The 21,626-nt window shown below is 47.2% G+C and overlaps 1 protein-coding gene across 1 annotated transcript in view; it reads right to left on the reverse strand.

Annotated features, from left to right (window-relative positions):
• Window positions 1-21,626, reverse strand: part of RFLNB (refilin B) — a 48,410-nt gene that overhangs the window by 8,631 nt on the left and 18,153 nt on the right. The window lies entirely within an intron of this gene.

Here is a 21,626-nt window from a genome sequence, read left to right on the forward strand (position 1 = left end):
TGCTCCATTCACTCTTAATGGAAGTGCCGAAGATTACCAAGTGCAGACCTTGGCTGATCTTCGGCACTCTTATTAGAATAAATGGAGCGGTAGAGTGCATGAATGACTTTACTCCATTCAGCCAGGCCGGCTCCTCAAAGCCCTGGTTCTAAGGATCAGTGGGGTCCATGATGGATAGACTCCCAATTATTATTATTATTATTATTATTATTTATTGTTATAGCGCCATTTATTCCATGGCGCTTTACATGTGAGGAGGGGTATACATAATGAAAACAAGTACAATAATCTTAAACAATACAAGTCATAACTGGTACAGGAGGAATGAGGACCCTGCCCGCGAAGGCTCACAATCTACAAGGGATGGGTGAGAATACAGTAGGTTAGGGTAGAGATGGTCATGCAGCGGTTTGGTCAATCGGTGGTAGCTGCAGGTTGTAGGCTTGTCTGAAGAGGTGGGTCTTTAGGTTCTTTTTGAAGGTTTCGATGGTAGGCGAGAGTGTTGTGGTAGAGGGTTCCAGAGTAGGAGTGAAACGCGAGAGAAATCTTGTATACGATTGTGGGAAGAGGAGATAAGAGGGGAGTAGAGAAGGAGGTCTTGTGAGGATCGGAGGTTGCGGGTAGGTAAGTACCGGGAGACGAGGTCACAGATGTATGGAGGAGACAGGTTGTGGATGGCTTTGTACGTCATGGTTAGGGTTTTGTAGTGGAGTCTCTGGGCAATGGGGAGCCAGTGAAGGGATTGACAGAGGGGAGAGGCCGGGGAATAGCGGGGGGACAGGTGGATTAGTCGGGCAGCAGAGTTTAGAATAGATTGGAGGGGTGCGAGAGTGTTAGAGGGGAGGCCACAGAGCAGGAGGTTGCAGTAGTCAAGGTGAGAGATGATGAGGGCATGGACTAGGGTTTTTGCAGATTCATGGTTGAGGAATGAACGGATTCATGAAATATTTTTGAGTTGAAGTCGGCAGGAAGTGGAAAGGGCTTGGATATGTGGTTTGAAGGAGAGATCAGCATCAAGGATTACCCCGAGGCAGCGAGCTTGTGGGACTGGGGAGAGTGGGCAGCCATTTACTGTAATGGATAGGTTCGTTGGGGGGGTCGCGTGAGATGGGGGAAAGATGATGAATTCTGTTTTGTCCATGTTAAGTTTCAGAAATCTAGCGGAGAAGAAGGATGAAATAGTGGACAGACATTGAGGGATTCTGGTTAGAAGGGAGGTGATATCTGGTCCAGAGATGTAGATCCGTGTGTCATCAGCATAGAGGTGATACTGAAAGCCATGAGATTCTATGAGCTGTCCCAGGCTCCTCAAAGCCCTGGTTCTAAGGATCAGTGGGGTCCATGATGGATAGACTCCCAATGACAGCAAACTTATAGGAGATCATTTTCAAACTTAAGAACAACACTAAAATTAATTTAAAAAATGTTGCCATTCATTTTACCATATGATGTACAGGAAAATAACAATTTCCAAGTGTTATGACATTTTGATGCTTCATATTCCATTTTTGGTGAAGTTGTGATGACCGAAAATTGGCAATTCTGGTGTCTAAATTTCTTTTTTTCTCTTCATAATTCTTACTCTACATATTAATTAATTTGATATTTTGATAGATCAGACTTTCTGAGATGCTTGAAAACAAATATTTATTTTTTAATTTTTTTCAATAGGAGTTGGAAGTGTGCTTCAAATTTTTATATTTTTTAAACCTTAAACCTATGATCATCTTATCACTTGTTCCTGATATGCTACAAACCCACAATATTGGAGAATATAGCTAATATCATGGTCTGTTATGAAGCACAGGTCATGTCTGGACTTAATAAGATTACTGACACGGCAGCAGGTATTCAACAGCCATCGCAATCCATAAGCTCCCCATAACTGTGTCACAGGTTAACCAGTGAGTGCATGGCATGGTGTGCCATCAGGTCCCCATGTGGTACATGCAGCTGTCAAAACCAGACAGTGGCACTTAAAGGGAAGGTGCCACCAGTTTTCTTGTATTTTGTTTTTTTGTGAAATTAAGCTTAAAATAGTAATTAAAATGTATTAATGCAATGTTTGCACTGTTTGCAAACATTTCTATATGAAAAATATTATATATTTTTCTACAAATATACATATTTACCACTAGGGGGAGCATTTTCCGTTTTAGACCTCAAGCAGCTATAGTAAGATTTAGCAGCTCTGCCCCAGGGATATTAGACCACCCAAAAGGGGAGGGAAATGGTGATGTCAGCAGTTACTGCTCCAACAGTAAGAATGAAGAGCAGCATCACAGGACAGCACCATTTTGTGTGTGACTGCCCTGTGACCTGCTATCACCAGCAGTTACTGCATCAGAGGCACAGCTTGTTTACAGAGGAGCAGAACACAGTGTGTAATGACCAGAGGTCCGAATAAGATCCAGTGAGTCACAAACCAAGACCAAGGCAGAAATCTCCAACGGTATTTACTCAAAGGCAAAATAATCAAGGTAATATGGAGAATATTAAGACAGATGCACCCCAAAGATACACTAGCTCAGCAGCAGCTGAAATCACTGTGCCACTCCAAGGTCTCCTGAGAACTGTATACTACAACAGACTAGTAAGAAATTTACCTAACAGGCAACTAAAAGCAGGAACAAGTGTAAATTGAATGTAGTGTTATTAAGGGAGCCCCTGGAATGGCACACTGAGTATAACTTACACAACTCTAATATAAGATACACCTCTAAAGTAACAATTTAACACTCTGAGCAGAGATACCCGGGTATCTATAACTATGGTACCGTATCCTGAGATGGATTTCCTCTCAGGCAGGAATCCGCACAGGCTGCAGCCAGTTCATATTTTCAGCGCCAATAAGTTACAGCAAACTCCTCTTGTCTTGTCGGCCGATGCCGAGCCCAAACGCCGGGGACTTAGTTAGTGGTCTCACGATGTAGTCTCTGCTTCTGTAGCTCCTAGGAATGCTTCCACGACAATCCGTCCGTCTCTGTATCAGCAGTCTGTCCAGACTTGGTTCTCCACTCAATGCACAGGGAATCCACAGACTTCCAAATACGTACTGGGTTCTTAGTAAAGTCTCAGTCTTTTGTTAAATAAAGGGTTAACTCCTCTCCAGGAAACGTTAGCCACACAAGTCTCTCACAGAGTTAAACAAAAGGTTAATTCTTCTCCAGGGGAACGTTAGCAACAAAAAGTCTCTCAAAAGCTTCTTTTCCTCCAAAAACACTTGCAGTAAATCCACACACAGTCTCTCTTTAAGATATCACAGCAGCTTCTGCCTTTGCTTCCCGCCTTTTTCTCTCTCAGCTCTCACTTCCAAGTTTCACTTTACACCCGAGACACTAGACCCCACCCAGCAGCACACATTGTCTCTGGGAGTTTTGCACGGTCTGTTCTCTTCTGCAATAGGCAAAAACCACAGGGTCCTAGTGCCCTCTCAGTGGGACTACAGTTCACCCTCTTACATGCCACCCCACTAGAGGTTGGCGTCCTCGACATACCTTCCCACTCAAATTCATCTTGAGCATATCGCTGAGGCGGTATTCCTGCCGTAGATCGTGTAGTTCTCCTGAGTCCTACATCAACAGGTGCGACCTTAGAGGGAGCTAGAGTCTCTTCCATGGTCGTGTCAGTGGGCGTAAGTGGAGTTGTCTCCTCCTGCGGCTCGATGTCCTGTGATACAGCGTCAGGACTAAGCAGTTGACCTGATGCACTCTCCTCAACAACATCCTCCATATCCCCAACATTCTCATCACCCGAGGCCAGATCGGTCACAGGGGGCAAATAAGCAGGCGCAGGAGTAAGCACACCATCAAACTCAAGATCATTCAGAGCTTCCGCCCCTTGAAACATGGCCTCTGGCTCTAGGGGGGTAGGCGCCGAATCTTCAAACCAGCACCGCTTGTAACATGTTACGATGCAAATTACGGGTTGGCCCCCCTGTCCCCACCGGTTCGACCTCGTACACTGGAATCTCAGGGTTCACCTGTTTTTTTATCAGATACGGTATCGCCTCCCATCGGACACTCACCTTTCCTGACCGTAGTTTTGTCCTCACCAACACTCTGTCTCCCGGAGAGAACAGCTCTGTTTGTACAGGTCGCGTGTCCTTATGGACCACCTGGCGAAGGCGGTCACCCACCACCTGATGCACCACCCTCAACCGCCGCCGATGCTCTCGTACCCACTCGGATGCAGTCCGAAGGGGGGCGGAGGAGGGATCTGGCATGCTCAAATCCTCAATGTCTCGGCCAGGTCTACCAAACATCAACATGTGTGGTGAGTAACCAGTAGTACTGTGCACCCTGTTATTGTAAGCCCACATCAATTCGGGGAGATACTCAGGCCAGCATGTCTGTTGCTGACTCTCTAAGGACCTCAACATTTGCAACAGGGTCCGATTAAAACGCTCACACGCCCCGTTACCCTGAGGGTGGTAAGGCGTTGTTCTCGACTGCTCGATACCATAGAGCTGGTGCAACTCTTTCATCAGCGTTCCCTGAAAGCAGGCCCCTTGATCTGAATGTATTCTCTGCGGACACCCGAACACTTGGAAGAAATGTCGGCACACTGCCTCAGCCGCCGACTTGGCCGTCTGATCTCTTGTCGGCACCGCTACAGCATACTTGGTAAAGTGATCTGTCATCACCAGGCAGTAGGAGTACCCTGATGTAGAGTACCCTATCAACACGTAGTCAATCATGAGTAGTTCCAGTGGAGCTGAAGTCTTAATAGACTGTGTGGGAGCCCGCTGCTCAGGGCTTTTGTTGAGCCCACAAATTCGGCACTGCCGACACGCGTCGGCCACCATCCCTCCCAACTCAGGGCAGTAGAGGACTCGCTGCAACCACTGAAGTGTCTTTTCACTTCCAAAATGGGCCCCCTTCTCATGCGCCTCACGAGCGACCACCGGCCCCATCCCCACAGGAATTATCAGTTGGTACCGATGCTGCAGCTCCGATGGCAGGTACACCTTACGATACAAAAGACCTTGTTCCACACACAATTTATCCCATTGTCGAAGGAGTTTCATTCCTTCCATGGACAACTGAGCCTTGTCCTCTGCACTGGGCCAGGCCTTGTTTTGTACCCAACGGCGCACAAGTGCAACGTCCGGACACTCATCCTGGACTCTTGTCCAATCTGAGGGTGTTTTACCCAGGACACAGGGCATCCCGGTGGCCACCCCACTTGAGTGTACCACACTTTGGAAGATAGGTATTTGCCCCAAAGCTGGAGTTTCAGTATCCTCAAGTTGTTCATCAACATCTTCCCCGGATGACCCAAGGGGCACTCTTGACAATGCATCTGCATTGCCGTTCTCTCGACCAGAGCGAAATTTAATGCGGTAATTGAACTTGGCCAGTCTGGCGACCCACCGCTGCTCCAACGCCCCCAGTTTTGCATTCTCTAAGTGAGCTAGCGGGTTGTTATCTGTCATGACTAGCACCTCAGCTCCTGTTAGATACTCGGCGAAGCGTTCTGTCATTGCCCACACCAGGGCCAGCAATTCCAGACGGAATGAGCTGTAGTTAGCCGGATTTCGCTCGGAGTCTCTTAAAGATCTGCTGCCATAAGAAATCACTCGTTCTCGGCCGTCCTGCACCTGTGCTAGTACTGCCCCCAACCCATGAAGACTACCATCGGTATACAACAAAAAAGGGGTGTCAAACCGGGCGTAGGCCAGCAATGGGGCACTCGTTAGGGCGGTTTTCACTCCATCAAATGCCTTTTTCTGTAGGGGCCCCCATGGAATGGGGCGATTTCGAGGACCCAGCGCTGTCCCTCTCAAAAGTTCATTCAAGGGACTCACCACTTGTGAGAATTTAGGCACAAACCGCCGATAGTATCCTGCTAGGCCCAGGAAGGCCCGCACTTCTCGCAGGTCACAAGGAGGTGGCCACTCTTGTACCGCCTTAATCTTACTGGCTAAAGGTAGTACCCCGTCCGGGGTCACCAGATGCCCCAAATATTCAATCTGGTTTCGTAACAGCTGACATTTTTTTGGCTTTATTTTCAGGCCGTAGCTCTTGAGCCGCCGGAGAACTTGACGCAGCTTCTCCAGATGATCTTCAAATGAGGTTCCGAACACCACAATGTCGTCCAAATATATCAGGACTGATTCAAAATTTAGATCACCCAAGCAATGTTCCATCAGGCGTTGGAAGGTTCCCGGGGCGGTAGCGAGGCCAAAGGGCATCCGGTTGAACTCAAAGAGCCCCATTGGCAATACAAACGCCGTCTTGGCCCGATCTTTTTCAGCCATTGGGACCTGCCAGTACCCGCTTGCCAAATCCAACGTTGAGAAATACTTGGCCCGACCCAGGGCCGACAGGGATTCTTCAATACGGGGTAAAGGATATGCGTCCCGTACGGTGTGGGCATTCAATTTCCGATAGTCCACACAAAATCGGAGTGTCCCATCCTTCTTGCGGACCAAGACTACAGGGGCCGCCCAGGGACTCCGGCTCTCTCGGATCACTTGGTTGTCCAGCATACTGGCCACCATGCTCTTCACCTCTTGATAGAGCGCCGGAGGAATTTGGCGATATCTTTCTCTAATGGGTGGAGTATCCCCCGTTGGAATCTCATGCTCAATCGTCTGGGTACACCCGAAGTCCTCTCCATGTCGGGAAAAGGTCTCTTGATGTTCCCACAAAACTCTCTCCAACTGCTCCAACTGCACGGGGGTCAGCTTCTCCCGATCCACTCCCATCTGCTCCATGATCACATGAACATTCCATTCCTCCGTAGGAGGTTCAGTCCGGCCTACCTCGACCGCGAATGTCCAGGATGACTGTTGGTCTGGTCGCAATTCGAACCCTGCATTTTCCGGCACCTTCTCTGCCGGTACGAACAGTTCAGCCAGTATGGTCCCAGCGGGAATTGCAACAGCTTCATCTAAAACATTGATGCATCGGACCGGTACTCGTCCATTCTTCACAATCGCCAAAGAACGGGCCACATGTACCTTGGCAAATGAGGAACCCTCTCGGGCGGGCTCAAGTAGCACTTCAAGCCCATTCAATCTCTGTGCAGCTCCCACAGGCAGCATTAAGAGTTCCTCTTGTCTGGGTCCCAGCAGGATCGGGGCCCTCGAAGTCACTCGGACCCGGCCCACCCGGCCACCTGGGACCGCACTTTTCAGCAAGTCGCAACTCAGCACTAGACGGTGTAGAATTCTCTGTGTGGGTCGGTGTCTTGTCGCACGGGCCCAGTATCGGGGTCCTTCACTGGCATACATCTGGTGATTCAAATCTCACAGCACGTTCATTCCGAGCGTCACTTCCATCCCTCTTCTAGGGGGGTGATCCACCAGTACTACCCCTTTCTGCCCCAGCTCTTGACCAAACATTTTTAGTTGCATCCACACGATCCCTTTTACTGACAATTGACCATTATTTGCGGCGGTCAGTCGTATCACTCGGCCATCCTCTGGAATCACTAGTCGACTGAAGTATCTCTCATATACTTCTAGAGGCATTATAGTACATTCGGATCCCGTGTCAACCAAGCACCTCATCTTCCGCCCTTCAAACTCTGCTTCTATCACTGGACTACATGCAAACAAATCTTGTTCATTCCGTCGAGGGCTTTGTGTGGGTGGGGCCGCTGCTGCTTGCCCTCTCATGGCAGCGGCCGGAAGTTTAAAGCCGGCGACGGGGTTTCTGGGGCTGTAAGCGCCCGGCAGTAACGCGAGATGTGTCCCTGGCGGCCACACTTCCAGCAGGTGATTGTTCCTCGTGGGCGAGGGCTTGACTCATTATGATAGGACGACCTGGCCATTTGCGGGGTCACCGTTCCAGGGGGTGAGGCAGGAGGTTCCCGCGAGGGGGTAGAGGCGGGATCAACTGTCAGTTGAGACAATTTCAGCTTCAACTCCTTCACCTCAGCACGCAGAGCTTGTACCACGCTTACCAGCCCCTCTCCCCCCGACCCTGATGAACCACCTTCCTCCAGCTGGGCACTGTTCACTGACCCCTCGGGAACATAGGCCGATTTCTCTTCCCTTTCCACTGCAGCTCGGTAAATCTGCCAGAAAGATAACTCTGGTGCAACCCGGACCATTTCCAACAGTTTGTCCCGGAGAAGTCTATTGGCTACACCGGTGATGAATTGGTCCCGGAGCAAGCGGTCTACCTCCCGGAATGCCCCCATGGCCCCCGGGTCTAGTCGCTGCATCTCATTCAACATCTCTTGCAAAATATTAGAGTACTGCATCAGGGACTCACACTCTCTCTGGGGACGATTAAAGAATAGGGACCGAAGCTGGGCCACGCGCGCTCGGCCCCCCAAACTCCCCTCTAACAGTTCCAAAATCTTTTCTAATGTATCCCTCTCTGATTCTGGGCGCACCATCACCATACGCCTAATATCACCCTCCAGTGCATTTAATGCCAGCTCAGCGCGTAACGCGGGGGTCAAATTACACATGCGCAGAATACTCCGGATTCTCTCAGCCCAATCTTGCAACGCCATATTGCGCCCATCGTATTTCGGCATGTGCTGAAGTAAAGCTCCTACAGGCACATACCCTCCCGAAGTCGCCGCGGCTGCCAGGGGAACCCCAACCCCCGAGGAGGATGCGGATACAGCGGGGTCATTTCCACCATCGCCCTCGTCCATGACAAACACTGGATCCTGCCGACTACGCCAAAAATGTAATGACCAGAGGTCCGAATAAGATCCAGTGAGTCACAAACCAAGACCAAGGCAGAAATCTCCAACGGTATTTACTCAAAGGCAAAATAATCAAGGTAATATGGAGAATATTAAGACAGATGCACCCCAAAGATACACTAGCTCAGCAGCAGCTGAAATCACTGTGCCACTCCAAGGTCTCCTGAGAACTGTATACTACAACAGACTAGTAAGAAATTTACCTAACAGGCAACTAAAAGCAGGAACAAGTGTAAATTGAATGTAGTGTTATTAAGGGAGCCCCTGGAATGGCACACTGAGTATAACTTACACAACTCTAATATAAGATACACCTCTAAAGTAACAATTTAACACTCTGAGCAGAGATACCCGGGTATCTATAACTATGGTACCGTATCCTGAGATGGATTTCCTCTCAGGCAGGAATCCGCACAGGCTGCAGCCAGTTCATATTTTCAGCGCCAATAAGTTACAGCAAACTCCTCTTGTCTTGTCGGCCGATGCCGAGCCCAAACGCCGGGGACTTAGTTAGTGGTCTCACGATGTAGTCTCTGCTTCTGTAGCTCCTAGGAATGCTTCCACGACAATCCGTCCGTCTCTGTATCAGCAATCTGTCCAGACTTGGTTCTCCACTCAATGCACAGGGAATCCACAGACTTCCAAATACGTACTGGGTTCTTAGTAAAGTCTCAGTCTTTTGTTAAATAAAGGGTTAACTCCTCTCCAGGAAACGTTAGCCACACAAGTCTCTCACAGAGTTAAACAAAAGGTTAATTCTTCTCCAGGGGAACGTTAGCAACAAAAAGTCTCTCAAAAGCTTCTTTTCCTCCAAAAACACTTGCAGTAAATCCACACACAGTCTCTCTTTAAGATATCACAGCAGCTTCTGCCTTTGCTTCCCGCCTTTTTCTCTCTCAGCTCTCACTTCCAAGTTTCACTTTACACCCGAGACACTAGACCCCACCCAGCAGCACACATTGTCTCTGGGAGTTTTGCACGGTCTGTTCTCTTCTGCAATAGGCAAAAACCACAGGGTCCTAGTGCCCTCTCAGTGGGACTACAGTTCACCCTCTTACAAGTGGGCTCAGCAGCATCTGGACCCAAGAAGAGTGAAGACGTGGTGTGCATGGAGCAGCATTAGGAGCTGTCTGGGAGCTCCAGCTCTGCAGTGAATAGCCAGGCATTATGGAGGGAGGGGAGAGATGCATTGTATGGCTAAGGCCGGGGTCACACTAGACCGCAATACGGACGAGTGCAATGCGATAAAAAAATCGCATAGCACTCGTCCCAATGTTAATCTATGGGGCAGCTCCCATCATCCGATATTTTCTCGGCCGTATTCAGGATCCGAGTGATTGTCAGCGTATCTTGGCCGAGAATCGCCAATGAAAGTCTATGGGGTAAGAAAAAATAGCACAGCACATGGACCATCAGTGTGACGTGCGAGAAATTCTCAGGCATTGGGCAGGTGACAGGAAAGGCTCAGCCATTATTTGCTCATTTTGCAAGTGTTTGAGAAAATCTCACCATACGGATGTCACACGGATCATTGCATGCGAGAAAATCGCATCCTCGCACTGCACATGGATCACTGTTTTGGTAACATTTGTGCGATTCTCGTCCGTCAAAAACGGACCTTTTTTTATACGTTGTGTGTGTCCCCGGCCTAAGAGTGACTGATGGGAGAGAAAGAGACGTGAAGTATGATGAGTGAGACACATATGGAGTGTGATGGGGAGATACACCTTGAGGCTGTGTGCACACGTTCAGGATTTTTCGCATTTTTTTGCGTTTGTTCGCTATAAAAATGCGATAAAAACTATTTAAAAATGCATACATATGCATCCCATCATTTATAATGCATTCAGCAATTTTTGTGCATATGTTGCGTTTTTTCTGGGGAAAAAACGCATCGCAGTAAAAAACGCAACATGTTCTGCGCATGTCGTGTCTCCTCCTTTGATGTGGGCTCCGGCGCTGAGCCCACATCAAAGTCACGACATGTCGGCTGTTTTGTACTGCTGACATGTGCGCGCAATAGCGTCAGGATGGTCACCATAGAGGTCCTTGAGACCTCTATAGTTACTGATGCCGGTTTGCTGTGAGCGCCACCCTGTGGTCGGCACTCATAGCAAGCCTGTAATTCAGCTACGGAGCAGCGATCAGCTGAACCGATCGAGTTGTGCCTGCTTCTAGTTTCCCATGGAGGCTATTGAAGCATGGCAAATGTAAAAAAAAGTTTTTAAAAATATGAAAAAAAAAAAAAAAATTAAAGTTTAACCCCTTCATGACCCAGCCTATTTTGACCTTAATGACCTGGCCGTTTTTTGCAATTCTGACCAGTGTCCCTTTATGAGGTAATAACTCAGGAACGCTTCAACGGATCCTAGCGGTTCTGAGATTGTTTTTTCGTGACATATTGGGCTTCATGTTAGTGGTAAATTTAGGTCAATAAATTCTGCGTTTATTTGTGATAAAAACGGAAATTTGGCGAAAATTTTGAAAATTTCGCAATTTTCACATTTTGAATTTTTATTCTGTTAAACCAGAGAGTTATGTGACACAAAATAGTTAATAAATAACATTTCCCACATGTCTACTTTACACCAGCACAATTTTGGAAACAAAATTTTTTTTTGCTAGGAAGTTATAAGAGTTAAAATTTGACCAGCGATTTCTCATTTTTACAACGAAATTTACAAAACCATTTTTTTTAGGGACCACCTCACATTTGAAGTCAGTTTGAGGGGTCTATATGGCTGAAAATACCCAAAAGTGACACCATTCTAAAAAATGCACCCCTCAAGGTGCTCAAAACCACATTCAAGAAGTTTTTTAACCCTTCAGGTGCCTCACAGCAGCAGAAGCAACATGGAAGGAAAAAATGAACATTTAACTTTTTAGTCACAAAAATTATCTTTTAGCAACATTTTTTTTATTTTCCCAATGGTACAAGGAGAAACTGAACCACGAAAGTTGTTGTCCAATTTGTCCTGAGTACGCTGATACCTCATATGTGGGGGTAAACCACTGTTTGGGCGCACGGCAGGGCTTGGAAGGGAAGGAGCGCCATTTGACTTTTTGAATGAAAAATTGGCTCCACTCTTTAGCGGACACCATGTCACGTTTGGAGAGCCCCCGTGTGCCTAAAAATTGGAGCTCCCCCACACGTGACCCCATTTTGGAAACTAGACGCCCCAAGGAACTTATCTAGATGCATAGTGAGAACTTTGAACCCCCGGGGGCTTCACAAATTGATCCGTAAAAATGAAAAAGTACTTTTTTTTCACAAAAAAATTCTTTTAGCCTCAATTTTTTTCATTTTCACATGGGTAACAGGATAAAATGGATCCTAAAATTTGTTGGGCAATTTCTCATGAGTACGCCGATACCTCACATGTGGGGGTAAACCACTGTTTGGGCACATGGTAAGGTTCGGAAGGGAAGGAGCGCCATTTGACTTTTTGAATGAAAAATTATCTCCATCGTTAGCGGACACCATGTCGTGTTTGGAGAGCCCCCGTGTGCCTAAACATTGGAGCTCCCCCACAAATGACCCCATTTTGGAAACTAGACCCCCCAAGGAACTTATCTAGATGCATATTGAGCACTTTAAACCCTCAGGTGCTTCACAAATTGATCTGTAAAAATGAAAAAGTACTTTTTTTTTCACAAAAAAATTCTTTTCGCCTCAGTTTTTCATTTTCACATGGGCAATAGGATAAAATGAATCCTAAAATTTGTTGGGCAATTTCTCCCGAGTACGCCGATACCTCATATGTGGGGGTAAACCACTGTTTGGGCACACGGCAGGGCTCGGAAGGGAAGGCGCGCCATTTGACTTTTTGAATGGAAAATTAGCTCCAATTGTTAGCGGACACCATGTCGCGTTTAGAGAGCCCCTGTGTGCCTATGCATTGGAGCTCCCCCACAAGTGACCCCATTTTGGAAACTAGACCCCCCAAGGAACTTATCTAGATGCATATTGAGCACTTTAAACCCCCAGGTGCTTCACAGAAGTTTATAATGCAGAGCCATGAAAATAAAAAATAATTTTTCTTTCCTCAAAAATGATTTTTAGCCTGGAATTTCCTATTTTGCCAAGGGTAATAGGAGAAATTGGACCGCAAATGTTGTTGTCCAGTTTGTCCTGAGTACGCTGATACCCCATATGTGGGGGTAAACCACTGTTTGGGCGCACGGCAGGGCTCGGAAGGGAAGGCACGCCAATTGGCTTTTTAAATGGAAAATTAGCTCCAATCATTAGCGGACACCATGTCACGTTTGGAGAGCCCCTGTGTGCCTAAACATTGGAGATCCCCCACATATGACCCCATTTTGGAAACTAGACCCCTAAAGGAACTAATCTAGATGTGTGGTGAGGACTTTGAACTTCCAAGTGCTTCACAGAAGTTTATAACGCAGAGCCATGAAAATAAAATAAAAATTTTATTTTCTCTAAAATGATTTTTTAGCCTGCAATTTATTATTTTCCCAAGGGTAAAAGGAGAAATTTGACCCCAAAAGTTGTTGTACAGTTTCTCCTGAGTACGCTGATACCCCATATGTGGGGGTAAACCACAGTTTGGGCACATGTCGGGGCTCGGAAGTCAAGTAGTGACATTTTGAAATGCAGACTTTGATGGAATGCTCTGCGGGCGTTACGTTGCGTTTGCAGAGCCCCTGATGTGGCTAAACAGTAGAAACCCCCCACAAGTGACCCCATTTTAGAAACTAGACCCCGAAAGGAACTTATCTAGATGTGAGGTGAGCACTTTGAACCCCCAAGTGCTTCACAGAAGTTTATAACACAGAGCAGTGAAAATAATAAATACGTTTTCTTTCCTCAAAAATAATTTTTTAGCCCAGAATTTTTTATTTTCCCAAGGGTTACAGGAGAAATTGGACCCCAAAAGTTGTTGTCCAGTTTCTCCTGAGTACGCTGATACCCCATATGTGGGGGTAAACCACTGTTTGGGCACACGTCGGGGCTCAGAAGGGAAGTAGTGACTTTTGAAATGCAGACTTTGATGGAATGGTCTGCGGGCGTCACGTTGCGTTTGCAGAGCCCCTGGTGTGCCTAAACAGTAGAAACCCCCCACAAGTGACCCCATTTTGGAAACTAGACCCCCCAAGGAACTTATCTAGATATGTGGTGAGCACTTTGAACCCCCAAGTGCTTCACAGACGTTTACAACGCAGAGCCGTGAAAATAAAAAATCATTTTAATTTCCTCAAAAATGATGTTTTAGCAAGCAATTTTTTATTTTCTCAAGGGTAACAGGAGAAATTGGACCCCAGTAATTGTTGCCCAGTTTGTCCTGAGTACACTGATACCCCATATGTGGGGGTAAACCACTGTTTGGGCACACGTCGGGGCTCGGAAGGGAAGGAGCACCATTTGACTTTTTGAATGAAAGATTGGCTGGAATCAATGGTGGCGCCATGTTGCGTTTGGAGACCCCCTGATGTGCCTAAACAGTGGAAACCCCTCAATTCTAACGCCAACACACCCCTAACCCTTATCCCAACTGTAGCCGTAACCCTAACCACAACCCTAACCGCAACACACCCCTAACCACAACCCTAACCCCAACACACCCCTAACCCTAACCACAACCCTAATTCCAACCCAACCCTAACCCTAAGGCTATGTACCCACGTTGCGGATTCGTGTGAGATTTTTCCGCACCATTTTTGAAAAATCCGCGGGTAAAAGGCACTGCGTTTTACCTGCGGATTTACTGCGGATTTCACCTGCGGATTCCTATTGAGGAATAGGTGTAAAACGCTGCGGAATCCGCACAAAGAATTGACATGCTGCGGAAAATACAACGCAGCGTTTCCGTGCGGTATTTTCCGCACCATGGGCACAGCGGATTTGGTTTTCCATAGGTTTACATGGTACTGTAAACCTGATGGAACACTGCTGCGGATCCGCAGCGGCCAATCCGCTGCGGATCCGCAGCCAAATCCGCACCGTGTGCACATAGCCTAATTCTAAAGGTATGTGCACACGCTGCGGAAAACGCTGCGGATCCGGAGCAGTTTCCCATGAGTTTACAGTTCAATGTAAACCTATGGGAAACAAAAATCGCTGTACACATGCTGCGGAAAAACTGCACGGAAACGCAGCGGTTTACATTCCGCAGCATGTCACTTCTTTCTGCGGATTCCACAGCGGTTTTACAACTGCTCCAATAGAAAATCGCAGTTGTAAAACCGCAGTGAAATGCGCAGAAAAACCGCGGTAAATCTGCCATAAATCCGCAGCGGTTTAGCACTGCGGATTTATCAAATCCGCTGCGGAAAAATCCGCAGAGGACCAGAATACGTGTGCACATACCGAAACCCTAACCCTAACCCTAACCCTACCCCTAACCCTACCCCTAACCCTAACCCTACCCCTAACCCTAGCCCTAACCCTAGCCCTACCCCTAGCCCTAACCCTACCCCTACCCCTACCCCTAACCCTACCCCTAACCCTACCCCTAACCCTAACCCTAGTTCTAACTCCAACCTTAGTGAAAAAAAAAAAAAATTCTTTATTTTATTATTGTCCCTATCTATGGGGGACAAATGGGGGGGGTCATTTACTGTTTTTTTATTTTGACCACTGTGATAGATTATATCACAGTGATCAAAATTCACATTGGAACGAATCTGCCGGCCGGCAGATTCGGCGGGCGCACTGCGCATGCGCCCGCCATTTTGGAACATGGCGGCGCTCGGGGAAGAAGACGGACGGGACCCCGCCAGGATCGGTAAGTATAAGGGGGGGAGATCAGGGCACAGGGGGGGGAGATCAGGGCACGGGGGGGCGTCGGAGCACGGGGGGGAGGGATCGGAGCATGGGGGAGAGTGATCGGTGTGCGGGCGGGTGGATCGGTGTGCAGGGGGGGTGGATCGGTGTGCAGGGGGGGTGGTTCGGAGCACGGGGGGGATCGGAGTGCGGGGGGGTTTGATTGGAGCACGGGGGGGTGTGATTGGAGCACGGGGGGAGCGGGCAGGAGGACGGGGGAGCGGAGCACAGGACGGAGGGGAGCGGACCACAGATCGGGGGGCTGGGGGGGCGATCGGTGGGGTGGGGTGGGGGCACATTAGTATTTCCAGCCATGGCCGATGATATTGCAGCATCGGCCATGGCTGGATTGTAATATTTCACCATTTTTTTAGGTGAAATATTACAAATCGCTCTGATTGGCAGTTTCACTTTCAACAGCCAATCAGAGCGATCGTAGCCACGAGGGGGTGAAGCCACCCCCCCTGGGCTAAACTACCACTCCCCCTGTCCCTGCAGATCGGGTGAAATGGGAGTTAACCCTTTCACCGGATCTGCAGGGACGCGATCTTTCTGTGACACAGCATATGCGTCACAGGTCGGATTGGCACCGACTTTCATGACGCATACGCTGTGTCACAGGTCGGGAAGGGGTTAAATCACCCCCCTTTTGCCCCATAAAAAATAAAACAATAAAAAAAAATCAAACCTACACATATTTAGTATCGCCGCATTCAGAATCGCCCGATCTGTCAATAAAAAAAAACATGACTGACATGTGCCCGCAATAGCGGCGGGTGAAATCGCGATTCAACCGTTCCTCTATATGTGTTTTCCGTCCGGCGGAAACAGCTGTTTTGATGGATCCTGCAAAAAACGGATGAAACGTGTGGCCATCCAGCGCGAATACAACTCAATGAGAAAATAACGGATCCGGCGAAAAAAACCTGATCTGGCAGAAGAAAAAAAAGGAACTTGTGGAAAAAAACGTATCTGGTGGGAAAAAACGGATCCGGCGGAAAAAACTGATCTGACAGAAAAAAAGGAACTTGTGGAAAAAAAACAGATCCGGCGGAAAAAAACGGATCAGGCGGGAAAAAAAGGATCCGATGGAAAAAAAACTGATCTGGCAGAAAAAAAAGGAAATTGTGGAAAAAAAACGGATCCGGCGGAAAAAAACGGATCAGGCGGAAAAAACTGATCTGGCAGAAAAAAAAGGAACTTGTGGAAAAAAAACGGATCCGGCGGGAAAAAAAAGGATCCGATGGAAAAAAAACTGATCTGACAGAAAAAAAAGGAAATTGATGAAAAAAAACGGATCAGGCGGGAAAAAAAGGATCCGATGGAAAAAAAACCTGATCTGGCAGAAAAAAAAGGATATTGTGGAAAAAAACGGATAAGGCGGAAAAAAACGGATCAGGCGGGAAAAAACGGAACTGGCAGATAAAAAAAAGAACTTGTGGAAAAAAACGGATCTGGTGGGAAAAAATGGATCCGGCGGAAAAAACTGATCTGGCAGAAAAAAAAGGAACTTGTGGAAAAAAACCGGATCAGGCGGGAAAAAAAAGGATCCGATGGAAAAAAAACCTGATCTGGCAGAAAAAAAAGGAAATTGTGGAAAAAAACGGATCCAGCGGGAAAAAACGGATCCAATGGAGAAAAAACCTGATCTGGCAGAAAAAAAAGGAAATTGTGGAAAAAAACGGATCCGGCGGGAAAAAACGGATCCGGCAGGAAAAAAGTGGATACGGCGGGAATTAACGGATCCAGCAGGAAAAAATGGATCCGGCGGGAAAAAACGGATCCGGCGGGAAAAAAATGGATCCGGTGGAAAAAACGGATCTGACGGAAAAAAACGGATTCTGCAAATGTGCTCGCAGGATGCGTTTTTTCCCATAAACTTGTATTAGCGACGGATCGTGACGGATGGCCACACGTCGCGTGGTCGCGTCTGTCGCGATCCGTCGTGTTTTGGCGGACCGTCGGCATGAAAAAACGTTCAAGTGAACTTTTTTTATCCAGCGCGTCCGCCATTTTCTACCGCGCATGCGCTGCCAAAGCTCCGCCCCCTCCTTCCAGACTTCAGAATGGGCAGTGGATGTGTTGAAAAACTGCATCCGCTGCCCACGTCGGGCACAAATTTCACAACGTGCGTCGGTACGTCGGCCTGACGCATAGCGACGGACTCGTACAGACGCAAGTGTGAAAGAGGACTTTATGAGGGTTGAATTAAAACAAAAAAAAAAAACGCGTGGGCGCCCGTGCAATTTTCTACTCCAGAGGGGGAAAGCCGACGGCCGGGGGCCAATATCTGTAGCCTGCTATGAATATCAGCCCGCAGCTGTCTGTATAGCCTTTACTGGCTATTACAATAGGGGGACCCCAAAAAAAAAAATTGCGTGGGGTCCCCCTATATTTTATAGCCAGAAAGGCTACGCAGACAGCTGCAGGCTGATATTCATAGCCTAGAGAGGGGCCATGGATATTGCCCCCCCCCCCCCCGGGCTACAAATACCAGTCCACAGCCGCCCCAGAAATGCGCCAATTCCGGCACTTAGCCCCTCTCTTCCCACTCCCGTGTAGCGGTGGGATATGGGGTAATAAGGGGTAAATGTCACCTTGCTATTGTAAGGTGACATTAAGCCGGGTTAATAACGGAGAGGCGTCAACAAGACACCTATCCATTATTAATCCAATAGTAAGAAAGGGTTAAAAAAAACACGCACACATTAGGAAAAAAGTATTTTAATATTCTTCATTTCACCATACTTACCATACTTCAGCGCCTGAAAAAAACGTAAAATAATAAACCGTATACTACCTGTCCGCCGTAGTCCAATTAATATCGAGTGTCCCACGACGATCTCCCCTATAGAACAGTGACATCGGGTGATGTCACTGCTCTATAGGACCCTCAGTGACACACTGACAGGAGACAATGGCTCCTGCAGTGCATCACTGAGAGGTTACCTTAGGACAAGGTCTCACTTTATGGCAATTGCTGCCTGGGAAAAATTCTCATACAGCAATGGCATAAAGTGAGACTAGGGACTTTTTTTTTACAGCGGCGGAGGAATACAGTGGTGGAAGGATACGTTCCTGCTGTCATTGTGTTCCTGGAGCCCCTAGAGAGCAGTCGCATTATCTGATGCTGCTGCTCTCCACGGGAGATCGTCGTGGGACACTCGTGGATTTCTGCGGACAGGGAGTATATTGGTTGTATGTTTTTTTCATATTTTTTTACAGATGACACTGGCTTCGGGGAACAAAATGACAAGTAATGGTGAGTATGAAATCTATGTTTAATGTACTGTATGTCTATAAGTATGTAATGTATTGTATGTAGCATGTATGTAGCATGCATGGAGTATGTATGTAGCATGTATGTATGGAGTATATATGGAGTATGTATGGAGTATTTATTTATTTTTTTTTCATTCAACACATTAGCCGGATGATGGGACTATTACTGTCCCATAATTGGCTAATGTGTCAATCACTGTCATTGTAGCAGGCATCATCCGATGGGACTTGTAGTCCCATCGGATGATGCTTGCATACACGCATAGAGACCCCCCCCACGCCGCACAGACCCCCCACGCCGCACAGAGACCCCCCCACGCTGCAGAGACCCCCCAAGCCGCAGAGACCCCCCCACGTCGCACAGAGACCCTCCCACACCGCACAGAGATCCCCCACACCGCACAGAGATCCCCCACGCCGCACAGAGACCCCCCCCAAGCCGCAGAGACACCCCACGCCGCAGAGACCCCCCACGCCGCACAGAGACCCCCCACGCCGCACAGAGATCCCCCACGCCGCACAGAGATCCCCCACGCTGCACAGAGACCCCCCCACGCCGCAGAGACCCCCCAAGCCACAGAGACACCCCACGCCGCACAGAGATCCCCCACACCGCACAGAGACCCCCCCATGCCGCACAGAGACCCCCCCCATGCCGCACAGAGACCCCCCCCAATGCCGCACAGAGACCCCCCCCATGCCGCACAGAGAGGGAGAGCGACACAGGGGGAGAGTGCAGTTTACCGGAGATCACTGGGATTGTGGGGAGGCGGAGACACAGCAGAGGGAAGCACACAGGGCAGCTGTGAGAGCAGAGGATGTCTGCCCAGGACGTGCAGTGCCTGGAGTACAGAGGAGCAGTCAGTGCTTCTGTCCTGCGATAGAGAGCAAGTGGAGCTCAACAGATAGCACTGGACTATAATAAAATGGCCGCTAGTCACACCTACAGCAGTGAGTTGTGCAGCCCACAGAGGCGTGCCCAGCTCACTGCTAATGCTGCTGCAATGTTACAGATAGGGTCCGAGCCGGTCTATTATCTCCTATGTCCATGGGGTGCCGTAATCTGACACTGATAGTGACGTGCTACTGCTGCAAAACCAAGATGTCAGCCCCCAGTTCCTTCTTTCTACTCATATATCACACAAAATCTGTTTTACATGCATTCAAATCTGGGTTATAACAGCATGTTATGCTACATTACATTGATTAATTAATGATCTACAAACGCCGTACCTTCCCTTTAAGGGTTTAACAGCAGCAATAAGAGTCAATGCTGTTACAGGCAGATGTTGATTGTGTAACACAGCTGGCATCTGCCAGGTATGTTGCGGGCTCAGCTCCTGAACCTGTTCCACAAAATGGCACCTAATATATTAGTAAAAGTTAACATTATAGACAGTGTTCAATAGACAAAAGATAAATCAATTACTATTTTTAATTTTTACATGAACTTTGACCACTAGTGAGGTCCAAGTACTACTTTGTTCTGGCTGGTAATACAATAGTAGAAAAAAAAATAGAGAAATCCTGTTCTTAATCATAATAGAAAGACAGGTAGAGTACATTAATTAGCTATTTGAATAAGTTACAGAGTAAAGAAAACATGCGAGTGCACACAATTCCCATAACACTTTGGTTTGATATTCATGAGGATAAGTTGTGCCAGAAATGTGCTCTGAACATCCAGTGCTTATTTTACCATCCGGTTTTCCAATCATGAGGAAGGCAGTTTTTTATGTCTGAAGTGTTAAATGTCCCTTAGCCTTTGCCGACAACTTTTCTCTGGTGGAAAAGACACTATTATTTTAACATTTAGACTCTACATGTTCCCATCTATTAGCTTTGCATTTATATGTTTAAAGAACAGTTTTGTGAAACACAGATTTGATTGAAAAGTGATTTGTGACAAGGCTAAAAATAATCTTTTTTATTTGCAACTAACACCTCATCATGGGCAAAATAAGAACACATGATTGATAGTAGGAGACACCACAGGTCCGAGTGGGCTATAAAATGGCTATGATCAATCCAAGGAGGAAGAGTTGCAAAATTATTACCATACATCCAGATGACCGCCAAGAATAATTGGAGCTGCTTGTAGCAGCGGAAGAAAGGTTTACTAGAAACAAGATACCAGTAAAGCCTTATTTCACATCCGATGCGGCCACTGTTTCTTGTTCTTGGACTGTTATGTCTTAGTGAAAAGATGAACAGTAAATCTACAGCGTAGAGCTTATTTCACACTTCCGACATTTACAGCCCAAGTATGAACCTTGATGTCGAGACCAGCCACAAATCTTCTTACCCAATCTTATATATGCCTTGTGCCTGTTGCGTTTGGGTCAGAAGATTAGCAACCGGTCTAGACATGGATATATGGACCAGACATACATTAGTGTCCTTTTGGTATACATGGAACCAGTGTCTTTTTCTATGGTATTAAAACACATATTTAGCCCCTCTTTCTTGTACAAGGTCATCATGCATAAAGCGTATAGAATATGGTATATCTGGCAGACCATGACAGATCAGGAAAGGTTATGGATCATCTACTCATATAAAAATATGTGCACACGCTACCTATACAGTAAAGGTTCATAAATTCATTTCTGCTCTAACTTTTCTCCTGGTACAAAGAATTGCTTAACAGAAGAGGATCAACATACGCAAATGTCAGAAAATGTCATGTCAATGAAGCAAATACCGTACCAGACACCAATTAAAAAAAGCTCATTTTCATGTGCGAGGAAATGTGCTTTATGGTTAAATATTAACTACATGACTTGTTTGTCTAACTCCTACATCTGCATCTAAAATATTTATTCACCTGAGATATTCATTCTGCAAATACCACAGTACAATCCTTAACCCGCCTCCATGTAGT

Source organism: Ranitomeya imitator, chromosome 3, assembly GCF_032444005.1.
Source record: "Ranitomeya imitator isolate aRanImi1 chromosome 3, aRanImi1.pri, whole genome shotgun sequence".
Lineage (NCBI taxonomy): Eukaryota > Metazoa > Chordata > Amphibia > Anura > Dendrobatidae > Ranitomeya > Ranitomeya imitator.